The following is a 27,770-nucleotide window of genomic DNA, read 5'->3' as shown; positions in this document are numbered from 1 at the left end:
TCAAGAGCTCCTAGTGGGCATTAGTTGGAGGTCTTTGTTACTTAGAGAGGCTGAGAGGAAAAGAGGAGGGAATCCACGAGGATCCAAGTCTTCTATCTTTACTTCAACCAGAGAAGCTGCTCTTTTATCTATTTTCTCTCATTGTACTTGCATGTAAAATTTTGTTTGAAGATAGTTTCCATGGCTAAACATCATTTTTTAAAAAAAACTACCTTCTTACACCTTTGCTGTCAAAGTAGGTTGTAAATTTATTGTGAGCAGAAAGAACTTCTCTGCTCTTGAGAAGTGATTAGTATCTTGCTTTCACATGGGAGGCAAGTAAATACATAAGTAAAAGTAACACATAATGAGCAAACATCATCAATAGATGAGTAACCAAAGAACAAATATAGTTAATTTATGAAAACATCTTTAACTTTAATCAACAGAGAAATGCAAATTAAAACAAAATACTATTTTTTCCTGTACCAAATCATCTGAGATTCTGAATAAAGGAGGTTTTAAAATGTTAATGCCATGAAATACCATACATATAGTGTAATTTATGCAATGTGCTCTTAAACATTTCAGAAAAAATATATCTATATTCACAGAGAGAGAGAAAAAGAGATAAAGTGAAGGCAAATGTAATAAAATGCTAACATTCAGGGAATCGGGTGAAGGGTATTGTGGGAATTCTTTGTGTTATTCTTGTTTCTTTCATGTTACTCTTACATTATGTCAATAAATACATTCTCCAAAAATAAGAAAAAGATGATATGGCATTAGAGATATATATAGTTAAAAAAATGATTAAAGTCAATGAATAAGTACTAAGAAAAAAATACAAAATATTGACTATCAGTGAGGATGCCATGAAAGAGTCAATGTTACATACTGCTAGCAGAAGTAGAAGTTGGGACAACCTTTTACAAAACATTTGCTGATGTATATTTAAAGTCTTTGACAATGTTCATTTCATTTTATTTGGTTCATTTCATTTATTTCATATTCATTTCATTTATCTGGAAATCTAAGGAAATAACATAAAATAGCTTCCTGTACAAAATATGTCAAATCTAGCATTTTTTATAAAGCTGACATATGTAAGGAACCTCATTATCTTTCAGTAATCAGATGGTTATATGGTAGAGCCTTATGATTGGGTTATTGTATAATAGTAAATATAATGATGAAGATGGTAGCTGCCATATGCTGACATATAGTTACTATGTATCATGAACTATACTATGTCCTTTTCAAGCCTATCTCATGTAGTTCTTGTAACAGTCTTCAAATTGACATCCATTTACAGTTTATTTTATTATGGAAAACATTGCATGATGTTAAATGTAACATTTTAGGTAACAGTTGTGTGCTAATTTTATACTAAAATATAATAAAAACTTTTTTCTTTTTGGAGATGGAGTCTCACTCTGTCGTCCAGGTTGGAGTGCAGTGGCATGATCTCGGCTCACTGCAACCTCGCCTCCTGGGTTCAAGTAATTCTTCTGCCTCAGCCTCCCTAGTAGCTGGGATTACAGGCGTATGACACCGCATTCGGCTAACTTTTTAAAAAAATATTTTTGGTAGAGATGGGGTTTCATCATGTTGGCCAGGCTGGTCTCGAACTGACCTCAAGTGATCCACCCGCTTTGGCTTCCTTAAAGTAAACATTTAAAAAGGAAAAGCAATAGTAGAAATGATTTTAGTAGAAGTCTAGACATAGTTTTTATTTAAACTACCATAAAGTTGAAAACATTTTTAAAAGTATCAGTAGGTTAATTAAGAAATGTAGTTGGTGTTTATATTTAATCCTAATTGATTTCTGAAGACAAAAAATTACTATATTTTTTATAACAACAGCAACATACATTGTAATAATTGGCCTGAGAATATTTGATGCCTCCATAAGCTTAAATAGTAGACTTTTTCTGTTTGCATCTGCATTGTACTATAATCAATATAAACATATAATTTGAACAAAAACAAAGTAAATGTAAATTATAGTATAGTATAAATGTAGTAGAAAAATGTGGTATAAAAAAGATCATGTTCCCAGAATTTTAAAGAATATACCTTTTTAGATGTAAAAGTTAGTAAATTACATTTTAAAAGAAATTTTAACTTAAAAAATCTACAGTTGTTATAAATACATTAAATACATTACATGAGAACTGAAATTTTTCAATAGGATAATGGTATTGGCTATTACAATAATGCAAATATTGAGTGAAATATCTTCCGATTTGAAATAGAGACTAAGTATCCTAATGAACATAACACAGAAATGAAAATATCCTTTCCAAAAAATATTTCCATTAAAATTAAGCCCACAAGTATAATACATTTTCTAATTCTTTGTTGCCAAGAATCATGGATAGATTCAGAAAATAGTTTAAATATTTTATAGAGCTACTAGGTATTTTATATCTTCTGCACAAATTCTAAGTAGATTTAGGCTAATTTTTATTACATACCATAAAGTTAAAAGCAAAAAGTAGAGAATGTAACCAACTGACGTCAATAAATGGAAAATCTAGCATGGATGTTCATAAGGTTGTACCATTGAAATTATCTATCTCAATGTCTTTGTTCTCTGCCTGAAAATTTGAGATCCCAAAAGATTAATGTTTTACAGTACACCCCTTTGACTGGGTTAAGGTCTCATTCTGTTGCTCAGGTTGGAGTGCAGTGCAGTGGCACCATCATGGCTCAAGCAATCCTCTTGCCTCTTGAGTAACTGGGACTACAGGTGAGCACCAATGTGCCTGGCTGGCTAATTAAAAGAAATTCTTTTTTTTTTTTTGTAGCAACAGGGTCTCACCATGTTTCCTAGGATTGGGTTAATCTTGTTGTAAGCCAGTGTTTGGTTTTCCTGCTCAAGAACACTAATAATTGGACATGTACTTATTCTGAGACTGTTAATACATTTTAGTCTTTTGCTTCTATCTTCTTTCCGTTATAAGCTATAAACTTAGAAGATCTGGTGAGGCATTGAGTTAAAAACAAGTAAAAAAAAGTCAAGAAATAACTTTCTGCTGGGAAGCAATAATTTCAATTACTGTGTTTAAGTTACTATTTAGAAGGGGAGGCACAAATAAATTGGCACATGCAAATTATATGCAAACACGTTTGGTCTTCTCAATTTATGGTCCCATAATTTGAATTAAAATGTTCCTTTAAAGACGATTATGTAGTCCTAATGTTCTGTAACAGCAAACCAAAATTTGGATTCTCTAAGGAGAAACTTAGCGTTATAAACAAGCTTCCATACTTGGGATTTTGCTAAAACTTGCTCTAAACTAGTCCCATCTTATGTAGTTGATATGTGAAATGTTTGTGTTTTGATGATAAACCCAATGCAATTTTTGGTGTTAAATTGATGTTGCATGGTGGTCACAGTAATGAGTCATAGTTTCTGAGTAGACTTAACTTTTGCTTTCATTTTGGCAAACAAATGGTTATAGATTCACAATTATGTGAATAGATTGTTCCCATGCTAAGTGCAAAGGGAGTAATACTTGAAGAAAATCTTTACCTAATTTATATTAATATTTTATACATATCTAATATATATATAAAACCTGAATCTATTAACTATAATGAACAGGTACTAAGAAGCCAGACACTGCCACATGACATAAATTACAATCTAAATGAGATATCCATATTTACATAAGCAGTTCCATAGGCACTCTAAGCTAAGTTCATGGGAAGAAAGTCTTCCAAATGCCATTCATACCACCAGGGATAATTGCAGGACTAGAAAGAAGCATCCATGCCATTGATGGGGAAACAGAGAATGGGGTTTTAATTTTCAGTTTGACTTACATGCTGTTGTCATATCATGGAGACTACAGTTGCAGTTTTACAGCATGGTTTTCCTTGGCTTATTTTAGAATCACAGAAAGAGTAAGCTTGCAAATCTTTTAATAAGGCAATTACATTCAGACAAAGATTAGATCTCAGTGGCACAATAGATTTTTGCTATATATTCAGTATCTTTTTGATATTCCACTGTCACTAGACAAAGCTGTGAATAGTAATGTGACAAGTCTATTCAGAAGACAACAATGAGGGTTTCCTTAATTGTGTTCACTTGTATGCCACACAAACCCTCACTTAAATTTTTTTTGCCTGTTTTGAAAAAGCAGAAAGAAAATACCATTTAGAGTCACAAAAAACACTGTTGAATCTATCTTTGAAATCTGCATTTTGTATTTGTAAGATTAAAATGTTGAGATATTCAATCATTTAATTTTTTATTTTATAAAAATATCTCATGATTCAAAATGTCAGTCTTAATATAGAAATGAATTACTTGGTATAAAAAGAACAAAAATCCATAAGAATCTAAAGACTTGTTTCAAAATAAGTGCTTTGGATGATGTGGGATGTGGAAATGGAAAATCCATGTGTTAGTTTCTAATGGTTACTAATGAAAAGAAACTTAAATATAATTGTTTTATTTATGAGGCTTGTCCTTCCCCCTCACAAATTAAAATTCCATAAAAAATATTACTATAGAAATATAAGATATATGGTTATGTTTAGAAAATGCAATTTTACATTAATATATCAGTTTATTTGTGAGAGGGAAATAATATTTATATGAGCTAGCATTTTGTTAATTTTATAAATTAATATTCATATATTAATTTTTAAAAATGGATATAATGGCACCTATTTTAATTATCCCAAGTTGAAATTCATTAGCTAAAACTTCATTTAACTTACAGTTCATTGTTTGAAACTAATGAGTTTATAGAAGTAATTATCCTTAATTGCTAACTCAAGCAGGACAAATGGAGACTGATCTAATGAAGAAAGAATTGGGTTCTAATCTTGATCCTACAACTAAATTTTACATCTTGGTTTCATTTAATCTTTTTGTATCTATTTTCTTAAGAGTAAAACAGGGACATATCTGATGTGAGGATAGAATAGAAAACTAATAAGAAAATTCCTGCAAATATAAAAGTGCTACACTAAGGCCCTGTAATATTAGGACAGATATAGAAGATCCAGGTAGGTCCTATATTCACAAATTTGGGAGATTCACATACTGAATCCTGGAAATAAATAAGAAGGACTATATGATTGTACACCAATGGTTACTCTTAAAGAGATAGAAATAAACAAATGACTCTAAAATTTTCTAATATCTTAGAAAATAATTGTTAAATTATACGATGAAATAGAACTTAATTATTCTGAGCAGCATTTACCTTTTTTAAGCACTTAAAAAAAGCTAATTTGATATTACTAGTGGAAGTGATCAATAAAACTTTCTGCTCACTGAAAAGCACTGCAAAGCATTTTGGTGTTTTTGCATAAAAATTAAGCAGAATACTTAGAGCAAATGTAATAAGTAAGATATGAATTAACTTTTTCTAATTAATTGAGACATTTGCACAAATACTAATTGCAATGATCAGATGTCCTGAGAACTATATACCTTGATATTGCTACAGAAATCTGCACTTCTTTGTGCTTGCCAACAGTTTATCATTTTAATGAACTTGTCCAATAGAGGTCGATCACAATACTAGACTTGCATCTGGTGCTTCCAAAAATTATTAAGAAAATAAAAACAATACTTTATGATTGTTAATTATGTGGGCAAATTAATATTCACAATCCTGCAAACCCAAATATTGAGTTTTTAAAAAGTGTTTCCCTAATGTAATTCAGGTCATCCAAAACAGTCCCTCACAAGATCTAAGTTTATCTTGCTGATGTTCTTAATACAGATTTGTCATGGACATTAAAATCCCATACAAAATGTTTGATACTGTGGAAAATCTTAAATGTAATTTTTCAGTATTATATTCTACCTCTACAGATTCTAATGAATGAATAAATTCTTTATTGACTTTGGCTCAAGTGGCAAGGCTATGTGACTCAGGGAATAACCAAGTGTTGGCAGAACAAAAGTGAAAAATCAATAGCAATTGATTATTTAAACTCAGAATTTCAGGGTACTCAGGCAGGATTTATTCTAAGCCAAGCCCCAGTAGGAGCACTCTGAATCTATCTGATTTGTAAACTGTCTCCAATACTTTTTCCTATATAGTTAATTTGCAATCAGAATTGCTGTTTTAAACTAGGGCATCTTATCTGTTGGTGAATGTTATATAGTGCATGTAATTTATTTATTTTTGTTCATATATATGTCAGTGTCTACCTATGTCCCATTACTTTTTTTCCTTTTGACTTCTGACCCTTCTCTTGAGATGTTTCTTCTTTATATTATTTTATTTCAGAAAATGCTAGAATTCCTTCAAGACTCTAGTACCCCTGTGGTGTTGTCATATTGAATTGTGGGGGAGGGGTGTTACCCCATCTGATCTCAGCCAAATCAGGATGGGACATCATTCAATTGAAAGCCAAGAGGGACACAATTGGAAAGCAGTGCACCATGCTTTTTGTATATTGCACCTGCCTCTTGGGGGGCATGCTAAAAGTGGCAGCACTTTCAGAAAGAGAAAAGCTGGCAGATGTTGGCGGTGATTAAAGGGATGATTAAAAACTGGCACACTCTTTCTATGAAAGTGTGTCTGTGTTTATTCAACTACACTTAGAACTTGGCAGGTCTTGGAGATCTGGCCAGACCAGCAAAACTCTGGCAGGACCACTGTTACTCATAGTTTCTTCTTCCAAGATACTGGTATCAGATACTAAGCAATTAAATTTGCCAAAACAATATATAGTGTCATAAATATAATTTTTGTATGAACTAAGTAGAACATAAGGAAGTTACTTTCACAATATGGTTATTGAATATTACAAACACTAATTTTTTGACTACACGTATGAATGAATGAATAATTTTTAATTGGACCAGAAAGAACAGACAAAATTACATAAGCAAGAATTAAAATAAAATATCTGAGCTCATAAGATTAAAAAGTACTGACATAGATGAACTATTGCTGAAACAACCAGTATTATCTCATTTTCATTATTTAAAAGAGCTATATTAACCAATGATGGCCCCAGTTCACTAAGTGAAGTGAGCCTAGAGACAAGTATAATGAAGGAAGACTTTTCACATTGCTGAGAAGAATCAAAAGTGGACAAGGAACAAATGTTGATGTCCTATAGCATGCTGTTGAAATTCATGTCTTTTGTCATGCTGGTACCCTCTCAGCAAATGATAAAATCCTCAAAATGATAAAACTTGTATTTCTGGCAAGCACCCATTGTTTGCCATTATTGTCCATCTTGATAATATGAATAAAGCTGTAAGATTTTGCTGAAATCAGTATATTATTACTTTTTCTAATGTAGCTATAAGTGGAACTAAGGTTAATACATTTGCTAAGTTTCTTTCTTTGTGAAGTTATTGGAATATGTTCATTTTGTAGCTGTTGTTTTATAATAAAACAAACACATAGGAACACATACAAAGAATTTTTTGCTCCTTAGTTCAACTAAACTCTGGGTTCTTGTCTCATGACCAGGAAAAGTTAGGCACATGGACACATTGAAGGGTGAGGAGAGCAGAATTTATTAAAAGAAAGCTGTGAAAAAAATGGCATCCTGCCAACAAGCTCTCACCTCACAGATTGAACACCAGACCAGCACACGTGAGCTGAAGAGGCCAGGATCCTCCTGCTGCATAAGGCACAAATTCCCCATGGCCCCACCCCATTCTCCCACTGAGCAGGCAGGCTCTTAGTCTGAGTCACTCCACATTGATTTACTTCTCTTACTGCACTTGTGTTAAGGGATGGAATTTTTTACCGTGGGCATGTTTAGGCAAGCCCCCCGTGCACAATGACCTCATGTGGCATTTGGCTATCTCCTGTCTCTATCATTCCCCTCTCTAAATAATTATATCTAACTGCCATAACTGCCATTAGAACAAGGATAAGGATAAGGGCAAATACCAATCTTAACTGATTCCTGCTGACAGGGATGCTGTTTGTGAAAACAGTAGTCCGATCTCCTTCAGAAGCCTATTTAAGGGTTCCCAGCAAAAGGAGCCATCGTCTGAGTCTCTGGTTGCGTGATTGTTTGGAGTTTGATGATCTGAAGGCAAGAAGAGACAAGTTGGGTTATTAGAAAACATATCACAATGAAAGAAGGGGAGGTAAGGAAAGCTCAAAAATCCTGAAGCCTTTTACCATTTTGCATGGGGGAAGGGAGGCCAAAAGCCTGGCTGGTAAAAAAAAAAAATTCTTTGCCTTTTTGCCAGCATGTTGGGCTTCTGGGTTCCCTTTCCCCGAGCCCAATCCTAAAACAACCAGTTTAAGGTTTCGGAAATTAACTTTTCCCAGTTTGGAGGATACATCTGATGGGAGTGTCCTGTAGTACAGAGACACGACTAGCTATCTGTGAAGAGGAAAGAGGCAGAAAAAGGAAAAAGGAATTATTTTCAAAGGTGTCACAGGGATTCAGGATGCATTCAAAAGGAGTACAGACTGAAGATGAATGACTACTCATCTAGAAAGGGGGCAGCAGGGCATCCCAGCTTCCCTTCTCTTCCTAGCAAATACCCAGGGTACATGAGAGAGAGAGAAAGTGAGGTATCCCTCTTTCTTTCTTCCATCCTTATATCCCTAAGTCCCAGCAACCACAACAGGATACCACCCATGGGTGTCAAAGCGGCTTTCACCCATGTTAACACGGGGTATGGGGGTGGGAATATCCACTCTTACTTATTTATGCCCTATCTCCCCTGCTGTCGGTAGCCTTTGAGTTCCCTAGAACTCATTTATACCATGAATACTAGCATGACCTTTATCCATGAAATGAAAGGCTTGGCTTAATTGGCAGGAATTAGTGATCCTCACCTGTGCTATGCCTTTTAACTTCATTATTGGCTGCTCCTGCATCCCTCAGATCTAGTTTTCGTTCCTAGGGCTCAACCAAAAACTTGGAATTGAGTTTGGGACCAAAAATCTGTCTTGGGGAGGTTTCATGGACTCCTTATCATAAGCTGAATGCTAAAGTGAAGCTATGAATTGAGTCCTCTTCCAACAAGGAACCCAAAAAGGAAACATCTGGACATCCTATTTATTTCTATCACCCAGCAGGATTTTCAGGATAATTGCCCAGAACTAGAATATTGATCCAGATTTTTTCATTGTCTATCCCCTCTTATTTTTATTTTTTATTTTTTTGAGACAAATTCTCACTCTGTCACCCAGGCTGGAGTGCAGTGGCACCACCTCAGCTCACTGCAGCCTCTGCCTTCCAAGTTCAAGCAATTCTCATGCCTCAGCCTCCCGAGTAGCTGGGGTTACAGACATGCTCCTCCACACCCATCTAATTTTTGTATTTTTAATAGGGATAGGGTTTCACCATGTTGGCCAGGCTAGTCTTGAACTCCTGGCCTCAGGTGATCCACCTGCCTTGTCCTCCCAAAGTGTTGGGATTACAGGCATGAACCACTGTGCCCAGCCTTCCCTTTTGTTCCTTCTGAGCTGTAGTCAGAGATTGCGGGTTGGTTCATAGGAATGAGCAGGGTTAGTCTAAAATGTAGGCAGGAACTTAAAAACAACTAATAAGCCTAGAATTTAATGATGATAAGTTTTGAAACATAATTTCTCTCTGTAGTCCTCATTTTTGTTAAAAATAAATCATGATAGGACTGAGTTGGTTGCAAAACAGACTTTAGTATTATACTTGGCCTGATTATTTACATAAAGTGCAGCAAGAATAATTATTTTTACATATGCCTTTTAGATTGACTTTGATGGAACTCTGTTCCACAAGGAATCTCAGATAGGACTTTCTAAAGCCGAGCCCACCCATGGGTTTGTACCCTCAAACACCTGTGAGTGGATAAACTCTTTTCTTGAGGTCCCAAGAGCATGGGGTTCTTGGGCCTGTTAGAAAGTGACATTCTTTACTTACCACAGATTAGGAACCCTGTATGGGGACTGTGTAGGCAAGGTATGAGTCCAGTTTTCCCAAGGGACTTTTATTGGCTCTGCAAGTTGAGCTTGACTCCTTAAAGGGAAGCATACCCTTTCAGTCAAAGCCTTGGGAAAACAACCAGTTTCTCCAATTGCATCCTGTTGCAAAAGAAAATGGGTTGTTATTGCACTGATGCAAGCAACTATATTGCCATATGTTAAGACTACTCAACTAGTTTCCAAATTCTGCAGAAGCCAGAGAGAGAGAGAGAGAAAAACATGCTCCAAATTTTGTTCACAGGAATATACCTTACTCAGTTATTAAAGGCTGTAAATAGCTCAAAATAAGTTTCCTTGACTCTGAAAAACTAAGGATCAGCAATGTTCCAGCAAAAGTCAAAAAATTACTTCAGCTTTCTATTAGTTCAGTCCATTTAATTAACTCTTGTTTTGCTTAATATTTGTGAACATATCACCTCTTCATGAGTCCTGTAAATTTTTTTCACTATTCCAATGTTACAATCTCCAAAGTTATCAGAAACCTGCATTTGAGAGCACTTGTCAAAGTTCTATAGCCATCTTTTGAAGTTATAAACCATCTTTTGAAGATGATCAAAATAAGACAATTGTGAATAACAAAATATCTGGGGTAGTTACAGTCAGACACATGATTGACAAAGAAATTTGGTTATCTGTATGGTTTACAATAATGTAACAACCCTAATTGTGATTGATAGCATATATTCAGCCATAAGAATTTTAGAAATCCCATACAATTTCGGAACATATATTATTCCCTAAAACAACCTGATGAAGATTAAACATCATTTTGGCAATCCCATGTACCTAAACGTGTCAGACAGTCCTGTTTACCTCTCTTCTGGATGCTCCAGAGGCCCTCTGCAGCATCCGAAACTAGGGTTCAGGAAAGACAACCTTGAAGCTGAAATATAATTTTGGGAAGCCTGTTAAATGTTAGAGGTTTAAAACACTTGATGTTATGAAATAGAATCCCAGATTACCGTAAGTTATTAATTTTGCCAAAATAATAACTCAAAAATTTTAAAAAAGCAAAAACCTTTTATAACACTTTTGAATTTAGTCAGTGTTCACACACAGAATTTCTTTGGCAAGATTAATTATTTAGAAACTTTCCACAACTTCTTTGAACTTTTGGCTTTATCTTATCTAATTCAAAACAATCCTTTAACCCTAGGCAAAAATTTACATTTTGACTACATCTGCATTTCACTAATAATCTTTAAGGCTTTTTATTTCTCAAAGATTAAAGTCTTGTGAACCAAAAGAAATCAGCTTTTATGTCCTCTTTAAAAAAATATTTGATTTAAGCATTTATTTTTCTTTCAAGCCAATTAATTAGAGCTCTTTTTTGTGGACATCACACACAACACATATATAACTACACAGACTGACAGCAGAAGATTGAATAGCTATAAGAGAATTTTTATTTGCCAATCTCCTAACTGGACTATTGGCCTCTGGGTGTAGACCTTTAAGAGCAAGGCTAGGAAAGCATGCACTTTCTAGGGCCTCATAAACAGGTATAACTGAAACACAAAAACAGATTTTGAGAGGGATCCATCTGCCTCCAATTCCTGGGACTCCCTGAGGAAAACAGAGGTCTCTCTCAAAATGGAATCTGTGGTGCCTTTTCTGTTTTTTTTCCAAGGAGTCCCAAGCCATCAGAAATTATCTTAGGGCCCCTGATGCTTGCATTTAGTGTGACAAGACAAAATGGAGAAAAATAATTCAGTTGACTGAGAAAAAATCCTTCTTCCCGCAAAACAAGATCCAAGAAGGGAAAACATGAAGACCTTTTAAATATACCTATAACTTGGATATCCACTTTTAATTAAGCTGAACACTCTTTAAGAAAATTCTTTTAAATCCCTTGTTACATGACTTTAGCTGCACTAAGCAGCCAGTATTTCTGGCTTTCCAACTTCACTGAAGGTAACCACGCAGGTGCTCAGAGAAAGGAAAATTCAAGGCAGTTCATGGAGTGGAAGAAAATCAACAAATGGCAAAGGTCACACAGATATCAAACCGGAAAAGACTCATTCCCTAAGCCAAGATTGAATCCAGGCCACCATTGTAAAATAGTGGAGGCTAAAACAAAGCATTGCCACGTGGTTCTCCCAAGGACAGAAAACAATATAGAAGCTTGCAGCAAAGTTTGCTACTGACCAGTTAGCCAGGCTGGCTTGAACAGTGGGCCTATGGAGTCCTAGGCCCACATCCCATCCTAAGATACCCCTCTTTCTGACACAACCATACAGAAAGCCATCCAAAGCATCACCAGATTGGCTACAGCTTAAGACCAAGCTCACAAATCAATTTTCATAAGTGAAACTTTACAAAGAATGTAAACAGTGATAGTTGGGTTCCTGTCCTAGTAAAATGTCCTCTAAAAGGAAAGAATAGCCTCTTGCATAAAAGTTAGCTCCTGATCTAATGGAGAAAAGGAAAAGAAAAACAGCTTAAATGCAGGGCTAGAAAGATACCTTGGGGAAGAGCCTCTTATTCTTATGCAAATGGGTTTCTCTAACAGGGAGAGAAACTTTTAATTGCTATTGGATGGAGATGGACTCCTCGACTGGGGGAGGGGAAAACACCATGGGTATGTGCCAGGGAATGCTGGCCAGCCAGCCATGCGGGGCCTTGGACCATGCGCCCCAGCCCCAGCTAGGAGGGTAGGGGGGTGGGAGTCACCACTCACATGTCTATCCAGTGCACACACCTGCAGCCATTGGGGTGGGGGTAGAACACCCCCAATATTGTAAAGGAAAAAATAGGTGCCATTATAGTCCCAACAAGAAAGATGGAAAATGTCATAGAAAAGACTGGGTTGGATTGAGGCTGACATTCCTGAATCCGAAGAGCAACAGTAGGGTGTTGGTGGGGTGGGGTGCAGTTTCCTCTACCCTTGGAAGAAGTCTGAGGACAGGAAGACTCAGAAACAAGAGGGATAAAGATGTTTTAGTCTGCATTTTACTCACCTTTCCTCATGCCCCATAGAGGCCACCAAAATGATGCAGATTTTTTTTTTTTTTTTTTTTTTTTGCTTCTTAGCTCAGCTAAAATCTGGGTTCCTGCTTCATAACCAGGAAAAATTAGACACACAGACACATTGAAAGTCGAGGAGAGTGGAATATATTAAAAGAAAGCTCTCAGCAAAGAAAGGGGGTCCTGTCAACAGGCTCTCACCTCACATATTGAGTATCAGACCACCACACAGGAGCTGAAGAGACCAGGCTTCTCCCTGCATAAAGTGTGAATTCCCGGTGTCTCCACCCCATTTTCCCAGTGTACAGGTAGGTCCTTAGTCTGAGCCATTCCACATTGATTTATTTCCCTTACTGCACATTTGTTAGGAAATGAAATTTTTCACCTTGGGCGTGTTTAAGCAAGCCTCCTGTGCACAGTGACCTGGTTGGCATTTGGCTGTCTCCTGTCTCTCTTGCAAGCACACACGATGACTTGGGATGATGCATATATTCAAGGAATGGATATTAAAAAAAAACAAAAATTATTAATCTGGGCCATGTTCACACTGCTGTTGCTCTTTATTTCCTTGATTGGGGGGAGTTTTCTTAATTTTATTTCAGCCATTATGGCCTTTCATGCATTTCAATTTTGAGCATAATGTTTTTAATGAATGTTCTATCTTGGTTAATATTTTCACAGAATGCTGTTTTCAGTAAATTTTATATAATGCAGCTTATCAACTAATGTTTCAAAATATAACATTTTTGTTATATTGCTATCATTGAGTGGGTACCACTCGAGAATTTTAAACAGGACTGTGATAAATTTACTACTGTTTATTTTCTCTGTCTTTTTTGTTTGTTTGTTTGAAATGAAGTCTCGCTCTGTTGCCAGGCTGGAGTGCAGTGGCATGATCTCAGCTCACTGCAACCTCTGACTCCCTGGTTCAAGTGATTCTCCTGCCTCAGCCTCCCAAGTAGCTGGGATTACATGCACGTGCCACCATGCCCAGCTAATTTTTGTAGTTTTAGTAGAGACGGGGTTTCACCATATTGGCCAGGATGGTCTCTATCTCCCGACCTCATGATCTGCCTGTCTTGGCCTCCCAAAGTGCTGGGATTACAGTTGTTAACCACTGCACCTGGCCTCTTTTAGACAGCACTAGTTTACAGATCAAGATCTATTCTCAAATATCTAACTATATGTTTATATATTTATACTGTTTGTATATTTATACTTTCAAATAGTAAGTTTTTCCAGGAATATTGAAGCAGAGAAAAATAATTATGTAATGAATCTCTGAGGTTCAGTTGAAAAATGAAAGTAAGAGAAAGCATCTTTATGATTTTAAAAAATCATCTTTATCTCAAGAGCAAGTGAATGAGACTGTATTAATGAATAAAATGTAAAATTTCAAAAAGAGTTATAAAACTAATTAAATGTTGGAATTTTGAATTCTAAGGGATAGAAAAAATAACTAACAAATAATGAAAATCAAAATTTCAATCAAATGTTAGTCAACAAATGGGAAGTAATAGAAATTATTAGGTAAAAAGAGTTTCAAGGAACATTTAGAAAATCACACACATACACAAATATATGACGCTGCATAGGAGACATTGGAGGGGTACTGCTAGTTGAATCAAAATTTTAAAACCTTGAAAAATGAGACATGTATAAGAATTATACTAAAGCAGGATTATTTGAAGGACTTAAGCTCAGAAAGTCAAAATAAGAAGGTAGCTGCGACTAATAACGGACAAGATGTCAAGGCATGGAGTAATTAACCTCTAGAGATATCTTCCAATTCAACCAATAGCTTTTTTTTTTTAAATACTACGAAGGTCCTTGTTTATCTACTATATGTCTTGTGTTATTATGAATAAATCTGATACAGTTCTGTAGAACTCAAGAAGTTTTTGTTTTGTTTTTGTTTTTGAGACAGAGTCTCACTGTGTTGCCCAGGCTGGAGTGCAGTGACACGATCTCAGCTCACTGTAATCTCCACCTCCTGGGTTCAGGCACTTCTCATGCCTCAGCCTCCTAAGTAGCTGGGATTACAGGCATGCACCACCATGCCTGCCTAATTTTTGTATTTTTATTAGAGACTGGGGTTTGCTATGTTGGCCAGGCTGGTCCCAAACTCCTGACCTCAAGTGATGTGCCCACCTCAGCCTCCCAAAATGCTGGGATTAGAGGTGTGAGCCACCACACCTAGCCTAAGAGGTTTTTTTTTTTAAAACACTCTTCAAAATACAGTCAACAGGTTTCTTCTTGAAAATAAAATAGATTATACATGTATTCTTTAAGGAAGCAGGAGAGATCTAGTGCTTATTTCCACAACTGCATCCCTGCTACATCTACTCTCTTTTGAAAGAATGTGTGCAGTGAGTTAGATTTTGTACTAGAAATGCCAAAAGTGAAAAATAGAAAAATATTATACAAGTTAAGAATTATATGTATATATTCATTTCTTCAACAATGATTTATTAACTATTTCTTCCAGGCACTATTCTAGGCATTGAAGATATAGAAGTAACCTAAATGGATAGTAACTTTTCTCACGGTGTTGTGGTGTGGGAAGACAGACAATAATAATAAAAAGGAGTCAGTATGTGTCAGAGTGTGAAGAGAGTTTTGGAGAAAAAAGACAGAGTTAGTAGATAGTACTGGGGTTGCTAGTTTAGACAGGATGATCAGGAAAAACCTCTTTAATGTGGTGAAAATTAAGCAAACACTGAATACAATGAGGTGGCTATGTTGGGGAAAATGTAGAGATTTTAAAAATTACAGTTTATAAAATGTATTACAAAGTGTATTATTTTATTTGAGTTCTACAACAACTGTAGGAAGCTAGATATATATTATTATCATTTTTAATCTTGTGGAAACTACAGTTAAGAGAGGACAAGGGAGTTGAAGTTACCTGCCTAGTAGAGAGGGGTGTTATATTTAATCCAAGTCAAATATTATTAGTTCAGCAACAGGTCTTGACAAAGTTGCTTACTTTCTCTAAGCCTCAGTCACCTAATTATTAAGATGGGGATAATAGTAATAGTGACCCCATAGAATTGTGACAATTGTAAGATGATCTGTATAAATCAAATTAATGTTTGGCATATGCATCTGACAAGCCTTGACTGTAGATCAGGGGTCAGCAGACTATTGCCCCAGACCCTAGCCAGTCTGCTGTCTGTTTTTGTAAAATATGTGAGCTAAGAATGGTTTTTACATTTTAAATGGTTGGAAAAACCAAAAGAACCTTATGTGGACTTCAAATATCATTATCCATAAATAAAGTTTTATTGGAACACAGTCACTCTCATTCAATTATGGTTGTCTAAAGCTGTTTAATGCTACAACAGCAAAATTGAGGAGTTATAAAAGAGACCATACAGCCAGCAAAGCTGAAAATTTGCTAACTAATCCTTTCAGAAAAATTTTACTGATCCCTGCTCTGGATAGAAGTGCTCAACTTTGCTGCCCAAGCTATGTCTTGTTTCTTTTTATTTCATTTATTTTTATATGATTTTATTTTTAATAAGCATATAATAATTGTACATATTTTGGGGGTACCTAGTGATGTTGTGATATGTACCATGTACAGTGATCAGATCAGGGTAACTGGCATATCCATCATCTCAAACATTTACTGTTTCTTTGTGTTCAGATGATTCAATATCCTCCTTCTAGCTATTTAAAACTATATGTTATTGTTACCTATAATCATCCTATAGTGCTATAGAACACTATAAATTTTTCCTCCTACTTGACTGTAATTTCATATTTTTCAACAAATCTCTTCATATCCCCAACTTCCACCACCCTTCCCAACCTCTAGAATCCTTTGTTCTACTCTTTACTTCTTCGAGATTAACGTGTTTTTTTTAGCTCCCACATATGAATGAGGACATACAGTATTTAAATTTCTGTTCCTGGCTTATTTTGCTTAACAAAATGCCTCCCATTTCCACACAAGTTGCCACAAATGACAGGATTCCATTCTTGTTTATGGCTAAATAGTATTCCATTGTGTTTATATACCACCTTTTCTTTATCCTTTCATCTATGGTTGGACACTTACCTCCAGGTTGATTCCATATCTTGATTATTGTGAATAGTGCTGGAATAAACATGGGAGTGCATATATTTGTTGGATATACTGTTCTCCTTTCTTTTGGATAAATGCCCAGTAGTGGAATTGTTAGATCATATGGTAGTTTAACTTGTAGTTTCTTAAGAAACCTCCATACGGTTCTTCATAGTAGTTGTACTAGTTTACATCCTATCAACGGTGTATATGAGTTTCCTTTTCTTTGCATATGTCTTGCCCTTTCAAGTCTGCAAAGAGGTCTGCCCATACCACCTAATCTAAAGTAGTTCCTTCCATCCCAGTCTCACCTCTTAACTTCTCTCCATTGCTATGTTTTATTTTCATCAATGTACTCACTAGTGTCTGAAATTATCCTATTTATTTTGTGCTTGTTTATCAGTTTCCTTCCCTCTTGACTAAATACTCTGCTAGTGTAAAAAATCCATCTGACATCTTGTCAATTAGAGTTTTAGGATATATTTATGTTTTGTCTATATATCTTTGGTCTTATTTCTCAGTTTCCTATGAACTCTGAATGGTGAAGAAGTGTTGATAGATTCTGCTCAAAATCTCCAGAAACATGTACAGATTTTTTTTTTTTTTTTGAAGAATGGGACTATACTCTAGATCTTATTTGACTTTATTTTCTCTCTTTATTTTACCTTGTTTGTACATATAACACCCTATTCTTTTTTTGACACAGAATCTCACTCTGTCACTCAAGCTGGAGTGCAGAGGCACAGTCACAATTCACTATAACCTCAACCTCCTGGCTCAAGTGATCTTCCCACCTTAGCCTCTCCAGTAGCTAGGATTACAGGTATGTGCCACTGTTCCCCGCTAAGTTTTGTTATTTTCTGTAGAGACAGGGTTTCACCATGTTGCCCAGGCTGGAATTTCCTATTATTTTAATAACTCCAATATATAGATAAAATTAGCTTAACTATTATCATGTGGATGGAAATGTATAATAATCTTATTATTACAAACATTGATACAATGAGTATTTTCTTATTTTGTTCATTTGTGCAAGTATTTCTGTAGAGTAGTATTAGATATAAATATTATCTTAAGGAATATGCCTATTTTAAAGTTTATAGATATTGATGAATTGCTTTATAAAGAGCTGTATGAATTTTTATGCTCCTTAATAGCACCTTTTCCCCATATTGTAACTAACACTGGATATTGTAAAGAGTTTTAATTTCAGGCCAATCTGGTATTTAAAATATGATATTGCTTTACTATTTTAATTTTTTCATTGACTATATATGACTAGACATATTTGCTTAGGTGTGTTGGTCATTTGTATTCCTTTTTTCTGTAAATTACCATTCATATCATTACTCCTCAAAAATGTTGAATCATCCTTTGTTAAAATTGATTTTTATTAGTTCTTTAAAAATTTTTGACATTATTTCTTTTTAATCTTATGTATGTTTTAAATATTTCCCATTTGTCTATTAATTAGCTTTGAATTTTGCTTCTGGTATCTTGTAGCCAAATCTATCAGCTTTTTCTTTGTGGCTGTTAGATTTTAAGCCTTGAAGAACTTCTTCAATCAAAAAGTATAAAACTATTTCTCTATATTTTCTTCTAGTAATTTTATAAATTTTTAATGTTCAGCTCTTTCATCTATCCAATTTTACCTAATGTAACTGATCTAAATTAATTTTTCCCTTAATAGCTATCTGCCTCAATATTATTTACTGAGTTGCCATTTTTAAAAAACTACTTATTTGAAATGTTAACATCCAAAAACATATACAGTTATTTCTTGATTATATATTTTTTAAGTAAAAAATTTAAAATTAAAGAACAGAAAAAATATAGAAGTGCACAAATTGTGAATGAAAACTTGATTATTTTGCAAAGCAAGCACACCATGTAACTATCAGCTATGTCAAGGAATGGAATTATTACTATCTCAGAAACCTGTATTCTGTAGGTAGTCAACTGTATCTTCCAATATTGATAATTCTGTCTTTTAGAAATATATTTTTATTTTGCTCCTACTATATTAGGAAGGTCTCCAGAAATCTACAAGGACCTCTTTCTCTTGTTCCTGCTTTACATGGGGAATGCTTTTGATCTTTTATTAAACATGAGATTTGCTGTAGGTTCTTGGTAGGTTCTCCCCAATAAAGTACAGAAAAATGTTTTTCTATTCCAAATTTATAAAGATAAAACATGCATAGGAATTGAATTTTTGTAAGGCAACAATCAGAATTGTCTGAAGGTGACCTTACAGGCGCAGACTGGCTTGCTTGAATATCAGGCTAGCTGGGACAACAACATTTCTCCTACATCAGTAGGAGAAAATTCACTGAAATTCAGCTCTCACTCTCTCTCTGCCCCATCTTTGCAGGAGAAACTAGAGCATCTTACCTCTCTAATATCTTTAGTAAGACAGGTAGCTGACCTACTGAGGCAATTCCTCTAAATTGCTTTTGCTCCAAATCCAGAAAACCTGATGCTAGGCAATCTGAGTGCTCTCCCCACCCACAAGACTGACTCTCATGACTGAATTATCAGGAGGAGAGATGAGGTTGTGGAGGTGATAGTAGAGGTTGGCAGTAGACCTCTGGGTCTACTGGGTTAGCTGTGCTCTAGCTTGGTTTGTCTCCCTGTGTCATGTTGAAAGGATTAGGGGTTTCCACTTATGCCATCTCTTCATTTCTGGTTCCTGGCATTTATCAATTCCCCCTTTCCCAAAAAGTATATTCTTCAATAGGTGTAACATTGTAGCATTCATCCAATAATTTGTGGGTGGAAATGGTGCTCACTCAGGTTACATCCACCAGCTGGGGAAATTACATGAATAGCGTCTGTCATGATTATCATATTTTAAAGCCAATCTGTTAATGAATTGAATTATATTAATGGATATATTGCTGCTTAACTTTTCTTTCTTGTGATAAACCCTAACATGATCTAATGCTGTTCTGATTTGTCGGTATTTATTTATCATTATAAAAATCTCTATTAATGAGTAGGAGGACTTTATAGTTTTTTGTAAATAATTTTGACACAATTTTGGGGAAGCTTTTCATCTTTATTTCTGTGCTCTGAACAAATTTAAATAACAAGGAGTTATCTGTTCTTTTTGAATTTAGCAAAACTGACTAGTAAAACTGGGCATGTGCATTTTGCAGAGAGGGTAGAAATTGATTTGCTTTCAATAAAATTTTTCACTATTGTCTAATTGAGGCTTCCTATCTATTTTTAAACTCAAAATTAGTAGTTTAAGCTTTTCTGGGAAATTTTCTATAATTATCCATTTCATCTAATTTCCCCTTCCCCCAACCCATTAGAATAAATTTTTATGTTATTGTCTTTAACTTTAAAAAAAGACCCAATATTCCTTTTCTTGTTCTGAATTTATTATTAATAGCTTTTTAATAAAAAGACTTTCCAAAGTTTCTGTTTCTAGAGAACTAGTTTAAGAAATTGTTTTTATAGGCATGCTTTATTTTATTGAATTTCGTAGATGTTGCGTTTTTTATACGGTGAAGGATTGAGGCACCTCTGCATCTAAGCAAGTCTATTGGCATCATTTCTCCAACAGCATGTACTCACTTGTGTCTCTGTGTTACATTTTGGTAATTCTCTCAATATTTCAAGATTTTTCATTATTATTATGTCTGCTATGGTGATCTGTGATCAGTGATCTTCGATGTTATTATTGCAATTGTTTTGGGGTGCCATGAACCATTCCCATATAATACGGTGAACCTAATTAATAAATGTGTGTGTTCTGACTGCTCCACTAACTGGCTGTTTCTCTGTTTCTCTTCCTCCGCTTGGGCCTTTCTATTCCCTGAAACACAATAATATTGAAATTAGACCAATTGATAACCCTACAGTGGCCTCTCAGTGTTCAAGAGAAAGGAAGAGTTGTACATCTCTCCCTTGAAATCAAAAGCTGGAAATAATGAAGCTTGGTGAGGAAGGCACATTAAAAGGCTGAGATAGGCTGAAAGCTAGGTCACTCATGCCAAAGAGTTAGCTAAGTTGTAAATGCAAAGGAAAATTCTTAGATGAAAATTAAAATGCTATCTAATGAACAGATGAATGATAATAAGCTGAAACACACTTGTTGCTAATATGGAGAAAGCTTTAGTGGTCTGGATAGAAGGTCAAATCAGCACAGCATTCCCTTAAGCCAAAGCCTAATCCAGAGCAAGGACCTCAGTCTCTTCAATTCTCTGAAGACTGAGAGATGCAAGGAAGCTTCAGAGGAAAAGTTGGAAGTTAGCAGAGGTTGGCTTATAAGGTTTAAGGAAAGAAGGCATGTCCATAACATAAAAGTGCAAGGAGAAACAGCAAGTGCTTTTTTGTAGAAGCTTCCATAAGTTATCCAGAAGATTTAGCTAAGATCATTGATGAAGATGGCTGCATACACTAAACATTTCTGAGACTAACCTATAGATATATAGTGTGGGAATACCTTTATTTCTCTGATATTTATTCAAAGATATATGATAACATATACTGGAGATGGACCTTATAAATAAAAGCATGCCAAGATAAAAACCCAGTAGTTTGGAAAGTACAGGAAAGTTTTCAATTGTAACAATTACTTTAAAAGTTATGTGAACACTCCCACTGGAATGGAATCTTATAAATATAGGTTAATTGGAACGTGTGATGCAAAGTAATTATTGCATAATGCTAAAAATGCACGTAAATTTCATACTAGTCATTAATATATAGTATTTGTCAGTGGTTCATTTTTTTTTTTTTTCTTATGCCTGTGGTTTTACTATAGGGATTAAGGAAACAAATTGTATCATTCTTGGCCAATAACAGAGATACTCTTCTGTCCCGCCCTCTCTTTTTATTGTGGCAAAGAAACATATAAAGATATTTAAAAAGACACACACAACATAAAATTCGCCTTCCCAACCATTTCCAAGTGTATAGTACAATATTGTCCACCACATGTACATTGTTGTGCAACAGATCCCCAGATCCACCCATTCCCCACATGACTGAAACCCTACATACATTAAACAACAACTCTCTAAATCCCACTCCCTGTCAGGTCGGCCCCTGACAAGCACCATTCTAGTTTCTATTTCTTTCATTTTGACCACTTTAGATACCTCATAAGTAGAATCGTGCAGTGGAATCATGTCTTTTTGCGACTGGCTCTTAGCATAAGGTCCTCAGTATTCATCTATGTTGTATAACACATGACAGGATTTCTTTCTTTTTAAAGGCTGAATAATATTCACATATATGCCATACCATAATTTATTTATTCATCTTTTGATGGACATTTACGTTGCTTCATCCCCTTGGCAATTGTGAATAATGCTGCAATGAACATGGATGTGCCAATATCGCTTTGAGATCTTGTTTTTAATTCTTTTGGATATTTACCCAGAGATGGGATTTCTAGATCATATTGTAGTTCTATTGTTAGTTTTTTCAGGAAACTCCATACTGTTTTTTGTAGCAGTTGCACTCTTTTACATTCTTACCAACAGCGCACAAGGATTCCAGTTTCTCCACATCTTCACTAACACTTACTATTGTGTCTGTGTGTGTGTGTTTAATAGTGGCTATCCTAATGGGGGTTAGGTGATAGCTCATTGGGGTTTTGATTTGCATTTTCTGGATGCTTACTGGTGTTGAGCATCTTTTCATATGCTTCTTGGCCATTTGCATGTTTTCTTTGGAGAAATCTCTATGTAAATTCTTTGTCCATTTTAAAATCAGATCAGTTTTTTTGTTGTTATTGGGTTATAGGAATTCTTTATATATTCTGGATATTAACTCTTTATCACATACATGGTTAAAGAGGGACTCTATACTTTAAATTTTCACTTGTTTTGCAAGGAATCATGGAGGTGAGAATTCTGTAGATAACTCTATAAGCCGTAGTACATGAATTTAATAGGCAGTGTTTTTTTCTCTTCAGTTAATAAAATGTTTGTGTATCCACTTAAAAGTGTGTTAGACCCCTAGGTGAGTTGAAATGCATTTCTAATATGTAGGCAGTTGTAATTTTCATGTAGTTGTTTAATTGTTCTATAATTAATGGGTCATGGAAAAATGAGTTCTTATATAACATTTGTTATGTATAATTATATATGTATATATAATTTATGTTACGTATAATTATATATTTATATATTATATATTTATATTTAATTTATATATATATAAATAAATTTTATATTTATATATTAAATAAATAATATTTATATCATATAAATTATATAGAATTATATATGAATATATAGTTATATATAACTATATATAATTCTATATTATATATATTCTATATATATCATATAATTCTATATATATATCATATATAACTATATATAATTCTATATTATATATATTATATGTATATCCCACCATTTTAATGGGAAAAACTAGTTTTTGGCTGTAAAAGATGTTTATTCTATTTTCTTTGCTAATAAAGGGTTGTGATCAATTTTCAAAGAAAAAAAAAGAACACTTGTGATTCATGGGAAGAGGTCAAAATATGCACATTTACAGCAGTTTGGAAGAGGTTGATTCCAGCTCTCATGGATAACTTTGAGGGGCTCAATACTTCAGTGGAGGAAGTAAATGCAGATGTTCTGGAAATAACAAGAGAACTACAATTCAATGTTGAAGCCTGAAGATGTGACTGAATTGCTACAATTTCATTATAAAGCCTGCATGAATGAGTAGTTGCTTCTTATGGATGACCAAAGAAAGTGGTTTGTTGCGATGGAATCTGAAGCTGGTGAAGATGTTATGATCATTGTGTAAATGACAACAAAGAGCTTAGAAGGTTACCTAACTTATTTGATAATCCAGTGAAAGTGTTTGAGAGAATTGACTACAAATTTGAAAAAAGTTCTGTGGGTGAAATGCTATCAAACAGCATCTCAGGCTTCTTGTATTAAATGCTTGGTTCATTTATTTTCAACTCTTTCCTTTCAGTTAATACCTGTATTTAAGTTGATTTTTTTGTTAAGTGCTTCTTTGCTCATCACATAGACTTTGTCAGTAATTTCTTAATAGTTCTAATTTCCTTTTTGATTTCATCTTTAATGTAAGTAATTTAGGAGGGTATTTTTAATCTTTAAAGAGACAGGTTTTCATTTGATGTATTGAGTAACTTGTTATTTGATTTATAATATGGTTCTATTTTTCTCCCAAGTCAGTACATTCAGTAAGTTCTGCCTCATTTTCTTAAAAGTTGCATTGCATTAAGTTTTGTAGATGCATCATAATTTATTAAACCATTATCATATAGGTAGAGATTTAGAGGCTTTAGAATTTTAGCTTGTACAAAGAGTGCTACAAAAATATTTTTATCAATGCATATGTACAAGTATTTCTTCCGGAGAGCACCCTAGAATTGAAATCATAAGGTCAAAACTTAGGTATATTTTAAATTAGATAGATACCATTCAGTTGGGTTTCAAAGACTTACATGTGTGTGTGTGTGTGTGTGTGTGTATATATTCATATATATATATTCATATATATATACACACAACATACTGTATATATATATATTTATACAGTTTCAATACTGTATAAACAACAATACTGTTTCCTTTCATCCTCATCATAAGTACGTGTGGTCAACTCTAATTTTCTTTGTGCCAATCAAATTATGGTAGGGAGAATAATGATCCCCAAAGATGTCGATGCCCTAGTTCTGGGAACATGGCAAATGGGACTTTGTAGATATGATTAAGATATGGACCTTTAGATTGGAAATTGTCCTCCTTATCCTATCCAGTAGGGCCCAAAATAATCACACGAGCCCTTAAAAGCAGAAGAGAGAGGCAGAAGAAGGGGTGAGAGAAATGCAACATGAGAAGGCTTGACCCACAATTGCTGGTTTTAAAGATGGAAGAAAGAGGCCATGAGCCAAGGACTGTTCTGGCTTCTAGAATCTGGGAATGACCCCTGGCTTATAATGAGTGAGAAAATCAAGACCCCAGTCCTGTAACTACAAGAAACTGAAATCTGCCAACAACCTGAATAAACACAAAACATGCTTCCCTAGAATAAACAGGAAACATGCTTCCCTAGAGCCTCCAGGAAGGAAAGCAGCCTGTCATCATCTTGAGAGTATATTGAGACCCATTTCAGACTTCTGATCTGCAGAACTGTAAAGTAATAAATTTGTGTTGTTGTAAGCTACTAAAATGTGATAATTTGTTATGGTAGCAATGGAAAATGAATACATTGATGTTTTAATTTTGTTTCCAAGATAAGAAGTAAATTGGAGCATTTAATTTTTAGTTTACAGTGTTACTGAATTGTGATTAGAAAATGTGATCTGTTTGTTTTTATTTTTAAATTTTATCAAAATGTTCTTTTGGGCCTAATATGCTAATGTAGTTTCTATCTTCTGACAGGACCCTGATTGACATTCTAGTGCATGTAAATATCCCATTTTTTAGTTGAAAATAATACAAATTCACCATTTATTGGGTATGAAATTCAATGTTGCTATGTGGAACTATTAAATAAAACTTATTTTTACTTAATTTTTTTCCATCACCTGATCTCTTAAATTCTGGAAGATGTTCTAAATTCTTCTATAATGATTGCAAATTTGAAAATTTATCATTGTGTTTTTTCTAATTGAAATGATGAAATATTTGATGCCAATGAATATTTCAAAGCATAAAAATGAATAGCTATGATTGTTGATTGATCTTATGAACTAGAACATTACCAACAGATATGTTTTGGCTGTGTCCTCACCCAAATCTTATCTTGAATTCCTACATGTTGTGGGAGGGACCAAGTGGGAGGTAATAGAATCATGGGGGCAGGTCTTTCCATTTCTGTTCTCATGATAGTGAATAAGTCTCACAAGATCTGATGGTTTTAAAACAGGGAGTTTCCCTGCACAAGCTCTCTTCTCTTGTCTGTCGCCATGTGAGTCATGCCTTTCACTTTCCAACATGACTGTGAGCCCTCCTCAGCCATGTGGAACTGTAAATCTATAAACCTCTTTCTTTTGTAAATTGCCCAGTCTCAGGTATGTCTTTATCAGCACCATGAAAACGGACTAATATACCAACACTTATTCCTCTTCTTTTCCTAAGAATTAATCAACTATCCTGAATTTAGTCTTCATCATTTCCTTGCTTAAAAACATTCTATCATGTATGCATTTCTATTCCTAAGCAATACATTACTTAAGTTTTATTTGCCTTTGAGCTTTAAAAACTATTGTATAGTCAGGTTTCTCCAGAAAAACAGAACGAATAGGATATGCAGTTGACCCTTGAAGAAGCCACATGTAACTCCCCATGCAGTTGAAAATCCACACGTAACTTTTGACTTTCAAAAATTTGGGCTAGGTGTGGTAGATCATGCCTGTAATCCCAGCACTTTGAGAGGCCTAGGTGGGCAGATCATGAGGTCAGGAGATTGAGACCATCCTGGCTAACATGGGGAAACCCCATCTCTACTAAAAATACAAAAAAATAACCGGGCATGGTGACACATGCCTGTAGTCCCAGCTACTTGGGAGGCTGAGGCAGGGGAATCCCTTGAACCTGGGAGGCGGAGGTTGCAGTGATCTGAGATTATACCACTGAACTCCAGCATGGATGACAGAGTGAGGCTCCCTCTCCCCAAAAAAAAAAAGGCTACTAATAGCCTAACATTTATCAGAGCCTTATTGATAACATAGTCAATGAACATATGTTATGTATATGTTTTATATATTATATCTTATTATAAAGCAAGCTGGAGAAAAGAAAGTGTTATTAAGAAAATTATAAGAAGAGAATATGTATTGACTATTCATTAATTGGAATTGGATTGTTGTATTGTTCTTCATTCTTATCATCTTCACATTGAGAAAGCTAAGGAGGAGGAGGAGAAAGCTGAGGAGGAAAGCTAAGGAGGAGGAGGGGACCTGCACAGTTCAAACCTGTTGTTCAATTGTTTCTGAAGTGGTTGCAATTTACATCTTTAATGACAGTTGTCTAACAATATATTTCTGTCAATTCACATTCTTAACATTCAGTGTCCTTAATGGTATTGCTGAGGCTTTCTTCTAGGGTTCTTATGGTTTTAGGTCTTACGTTTAAGTCTTTAATTCATCTTGAGTTAATTTTTGTATAAGGTGTAAGGAACGGGTCCAGTTTCAGTTTTCTGCATATGGCTAGCCAGTTTTCCCAACACCATTTATTACATAGGGAATCCTTTCCCCACTGGTTGTTTTTGTGAGGTTTGTCAAAGTTCAGATGGTTGTAGATGTGTGGTGTTATTTCTGAGGCCTCTGTTCTGTTCAATTGGCCTATATATCTGTTTTGGTACCAGTACCTTGCTGTTTTGTCTACTGTAGCCTCGTAGTATAGTTCAAAGTCAGGTAGCATGATGCCTCCAGCTTTGTTCTTTTTGCTTAGGATTGTCTTGGCTATGCGGGCTCTTTTTTGGTTCCATATGAAGTTTAAAGTAGTTTTTTCTAATTCTGTGAAGAAAGTCAGTGGTAGCTTGATGAGGATAGCATTGAACCTATAAATTACTTTGGGCATTATGGCCATTTTCAGGATACTGATTCTTCCTATCCATGAGTATGGAATGTTTTTTCATTTGTTTGTGTCCTCTCTTATTTCTTTGGTTTGTAGTTCTCCTTGAAGAGGTCCATTACATCCCTTTTAAGTTTTATTCCTAGGTATTTTATTCTCTTTGCAGCAATTGTGAATGGGAGTTCACTCATGATTTGACTCTCTTTTTGTCTTGGTGTATAGGAATGCTTGTGTTTTTTGCACATTGATTTGTATCCTGAGACTTTTCTGAAGTTGCTTATCAGCTTAAGGAGA

General features: G+C 34.8%; 1 long non-coding RNA gene across 1 annotated transcript in view; it reads left to right on the top strand.

The window, feature by feature from the left end:
- The first annotated feature begins 2,652 nt into the window (after positions 1-2,652).
- Positions 2,653-27,770, top strand: part of LOC126936847 (uncharacterized) — a 148,496-nt gene continuing 123,378 nt past the window's right edge. Inside the window, exons 1-3 of the long non-coding RNA XR_007719590.1 lie at positions 2,653-2,734; positions 12,945-13,186; positions 17,657-17,773. This is a non-coding gene — a long non-coding RNA (uncharacterized LOC126936847). The remainder of the gene's footprint in view (positions 2,735-12,944; positions 13,187-17,656; positions 17,774-27,770) is intronic.

This window comes from Macaca thibetana, chromosome 15 (genome assembly GCF_024542745.1).
Source record: "Macaca thibetana thibetana isolate TM-01 chromosome 15, ASM2454274v1, whole genome shotgun sequence".
NCBI lineage: Eukaryota > Metazoa > Chordata > Mammalia > Primates > Cercopithecidae > Macaca > Macaca thibetana.
The sequence above is the reverse complement of the archived record's forward strand: the minus strand, read 5'-3'. Positions and strand labels throughout refer to the sequence as shown.